Raw genomic sequence first — 4,951 nt, 5'->3', positions numbered from 1 at the left:
ATCTGAATGGAAAAATAATGAATGTCTGTAACATAATTATATTGTAGAATATTAATTAAAGCTGTAGTATGAAAATAATAAAATAAAAGAAATATACTTAAAAATACTTATAATTAGGCTTGCCATAATATATTTTTTTTTTTTTAATCAAACCGGGACAATTTTGAGAAAATACTCGCAACAGAAAATTAAGCCTACTAGGATAAGTACCTATGATTGAAAAAGCTAAATAAAGTAGTTGTTAACAAAAACAACGAGTTACAGGTAATTTTTAAAAACTGAACTAAGCATATATTATTATTAAGAAGTTATTAATATTATCACTAGTGTGAACTTTTTAAAAAATTCTTTGTATCTTAAATCGGTTACATTTAAAATATGACAATATATTTGAGGAATTTTCTATTGCTTGTCTTATGTTTCGCTCATTTTGAGAGATTTTTAATGTTTGAACGTTCACCATGAGTTATGAAAATTCTGAAAAGCACAGTTCATATTTCACTTCGTCAATACGATCACAGACTTTTTTCAATCATCAGAAAACACATGGTTTCTTTTTTGGCATTTTAGAGATTAAATGAATTTAATCTACAGTACGAAATAATCTCGACTAAAGTATGACATGCACAAGTTTGTAAGTTTGTGCAAGTTTCAGTGTTGTAAACTCTAATTGAAACAAAATATTTTTTAAAAAATGAAATAAAAATATTTGGATCTCATAGGCTACATGCTATTATAAATTATGTGAAAAGTATCAGAATGGAAAAATAAAACGTCTAAATTCATTAGGCCGTATGCTATAAATTTTGGGGGAAAACATCTAGACGACATTAAAAGTACTTAGGTCTAGATACGAAATATTTAGAATAACGACAGTGAGTGTAATAGAGGGGATTATTTAGTTGCCAAATCGTCATTTTACTCGAGGCTGCACTATTTTTTAGTTTTTGTATATTCGGCACTTTTAAAATTTTACCAAATAACCAGGACAAAATGACAAACAAGCCGGATCGCTGGGACAACATCGTCAAATCGGGACAATCCCGACCAAAACGGAACGTCTGGTAAGCCTACTTATAAAAAATATCAACATTACATAATGAAGAAACAAACCAAATACTCAAATTCCATATTTTCTTTGGATTAAAAAAAAACATAGACTAAGTTTTCTGATTTTCTTAAAGATTAGGCTATATGTAAATTTTTTCTTCACTTAAGTCATTCTGTGCTATTAATTTGCTTTAACAGCATTTTAACGGATAGTTTTAATTTTGTGCATTAATGACTGACATAGCGCATAAAATCTAAACTGAAGACGTTTCTTTGCAAGCCATACTCTAAAAAAATAACTTCTTATATTTTATAAGAATACTAGAAGTATTTAGATATTCTCAAATAATAACCATTAAACTACTAATTGTAGTTAACACTGTTTATACTTTCTCATTTTAATATTTATTAAGTGGCTTTTTATTATTATTCAGCATTTTCCATCATACTATTTAGAAATTTTTACAAAAACTAGGTGCATGTTAATATTTCTTTCGAAGATACTGGAAAAAAAATGAAAGACACTATATAAAAATTGGAAAAGAACTTTTTATGTATCCGTTACATTTTGCATCACGTGGCTAATATCCAAATTTTAATTATGCCTAATTGAACAGCGTGTTTTTTGAGAAACTCATCAGCAATAAGATGGGATGTATGCTAGTGTAGTCTTAATGACGATGATTCGAGTGCTTGATTACAATTAAAATCGATACGTAAATTACAATATCAAATATAGTTCATAAAAATCTGTTAACGTCTTACAGTTTTTTGATGCTTCAAAAACTATTTAAGTAATTAATAAGAATTTCAATACTAGATTATCTGTTTTTGAAATTGTTTTTGAATAGAACTTATCAACAAAATTTCTGAAATTGTCTTGAAAAGATTTCTTTAATTATTCATTTAAAATCGCTATTTTTTGATAAATACTAAATTTACGTCCGACTTAAATCGTATGACACAGAAATCTTTTTATTGCTGTCTTATTTAAATATACAAAGTAAATAATACTCACAATATGCAAAAGTTTTATACATATTTTCATATAAACGTACTTAATATCTATGAATTTTTCAGAATATTTAGGTATAATGATAGAAATTTATTATAGATGAAGTAGGATGAAACACGGTTTGGATTTCATATATATATAATTATGATTATTTTGTAATAATAATTAAAATTTTAATATTTAATAACTTAAATTTTGAAACTCTCACAGTCAAGAAAATATTCAAATATCTACCTTAGATTTTCTAAATTTAATTATTTAAAAATCCTTCGGTAAAACTTATTTTTATATTGATTTTAAGTTTACAGGAGAACGAATGTAAGAAATGTTAATGGAATAAACTTAAAAATCAACAATAATTAGATAATAGCAACATTAAATTTATTTCTGAATTAAAGTATTGACATTTGATGATTCAGAATATTTAAATAAGTTATGTATTAAATTTTAATACCGAATACAAAGTACTCATACAGTATTTTAAGATATAAATTTTAAAAATTTTAAATTTTGGAACACGTAATTTATTAAATAATATCTGATAAAATCATTTTCAAATACTATTTTTTTCATATTAAGACTACATTTCATAGCCTACATAATAACTAATTCTTATATACTAGAGAACATTAACCAAACTTCTGTAAACAAGTTAGTGTAAAGAAAATTCTAAACTGTGTAATTTACTAAATTAAATATTTTATCGTAAATACAGCATTAAACGCTCAAATAAATAATTAAAATTAACTAGATTATAAACTACTTCAAACAACCTTTACTCTGCAGTAAAATTAATTCTTTACTCTAACGTTTTCGGTTAGAGTAAGATTTTAAGGCAATGTACCCATCGGTAAAGTTGGAGCCATGTTTTGGTCACTTGAGGGACTTTTTATTAGAGAAGGTGGAAAATGCAGCAAAAGTAAGAAGGCAAATATTAGAATTGGCGCACTTAGCCACTTTTTCGTCGTTCTTCGAGTTTGAAGATACTACATACAAGCAGCATAGGGGCATGCCAATGGGTAGCCCTGTGTCAGGGTTATTATGCGAATTAGTAGTAAGATCTCTGGAAAGTAGCAAATTGCACAAATATGAAGGAAAAATATTGCTGTATGCAAGATATGTAGATGATGTATGTATTATATGGAAGGAGAAGCCAGACGTGGAAAAATTTAGTCGAGATATAAACAACAATATCTTCGGGCTGGAGCTAGAAATAGAACAGCAGAGCCATAGAAAAATACATTTCCTTGACATAGATATAGAAGTGGAGGAAGAAGGAAAAATAGCTACTAAGGTGTATCGTAAACCATCGTACATTCCAGAGATGATACCATGGACTTCCCATGACCCGACGAACTACAAGTTGGCAGCCTTCAGAGCACTGCTTAGAAGAGCGTACACGCATTGTAGCAGGATGCAAGACACAAGAAGGGAGGTAGAGTACATCAAGAAAATAGCAGAAAGTATAGGAATAAAGAGTAGCAAATTAAAACGGTTGGTGCAAGAAATAGAGAAAGGTAATAACGAGCGTAAAGAAAAGGGAGAATTTACCATAATGGAGTATAGAGCTCAATTAAGCAACATATAGGATAGGATGTTAAAGGAAAGGCCTGACTCAATGGTATAGCCTTGGGAAAGAAAGGGGGATAGGTAAGGTAGTAGAGAGTGGGGTGGGTGGGGATGAGGAGGGGAAAAAAAAAAAGAAGGAAAGGAGGGTTGTAGGGCGTCTGCCGGGAACTGAGGAGGATGCAATTGAAACAGAAGGGACCGCAAGTAGAAAGTAAACAAAAAGGGGGTAAGACGCGACGGTAACCGATTAGGGGGAGCGAGCTACAGGAATAACCATAGCAGCAGGGAACCGGAGAGAGGAGGTAGAGGTTAGTAAGGGATAGGTGTCGGAAAATGATGCACCAAGATACAGGGTATGGCAAGGAAGTTACGTAGAACGGATGTTGAACATAAAACAGCAGAAATACAAAGACCAGTGGATAAAAATGTAACAGAGGATGAACGGTACAGGATACGGAGATTGTACATAATACGGGGGGAGACGAAATACAGTGGTTATACAATAAGCAAAGAATGTACAGTACATTATACAATGGTAGCCTTATGATAAAGGATAAATAAAATATAATGGTTAAACATGATGAGAAAGAGCTCGATGATGCCAAAGTTAAACAGGATACAACACACTAGGCTGAATAGGAGCATGGTAACACTGCAACGAGGATGTGGAATTATGAGTTGCTTAAGAAGGTCTGTTGATAGTTCATAAGATTAAGGTTGTGAACAAAGTTTGTAAAGGCACGGAAGATTTTCCTATTGTCGATGAAGGTGTTTAGTTTACAGGGCCAGTGGTGCCCGTCTTTTTCCACCAGTTGCCTCAGATGAGAGCGGTGAGTAACGTACTTAGTGCAAGTAAAGATAAGGTGATGAGGGTCATCACCTTCTACACCGCAGTCACACAGACCGTTGCCTTTCTTTAAGAAACGACAAAGGTAGGCCTTAAAGTTACCATGTGCCGTCATAATCTGAGTGAGAGCATGCGAGGTTTCTAGGTGTTTGTTAAACATCCTATTGTTAACATTAGGGATGAATTCATGAGTGATGCGACCGGTGTTGCTTTTATCCCACTCATTTTGCCACCTGTCCATGATGATATTATTAAGTTTGCTACAGAGATAGGACATTGGGAGTGACGAGTGGTTGCAATTCGTTGCAATATCCTTAGCTTTTTTGGCCAAGTGGTCAGCTTTATCATTCCCGACGTTTCCAGAGTGACCTCTTATCCAGTAGAAGTTTATTTTGGTGGAGTCTTCGAGTGCATATATTAACTTGAGGCTGTTTTCAATTATGGGGAGTTTGACATTTTCATTTTTAATT

The sequence above is a fragment of the Centruroides vittatus genome, unplaced genomic scaffold, assembly GCF_030686945.1.
Source record: "Centruroides vittatus isolate TY-2023 unplaced genomic scaffold, ASM3068694v2 contig_973, whole genome shotgun sequence".
NCBI classification, from domain to species: domain Eukaryota; kingdom Metazoa; phylum Arthropoda; class Arachnida; order Scorpiones; family Buthidae; genus Centruroides; species Centruroides vittatus.
Note: the sequence above shows the minus strand (reverse complement) of the source record.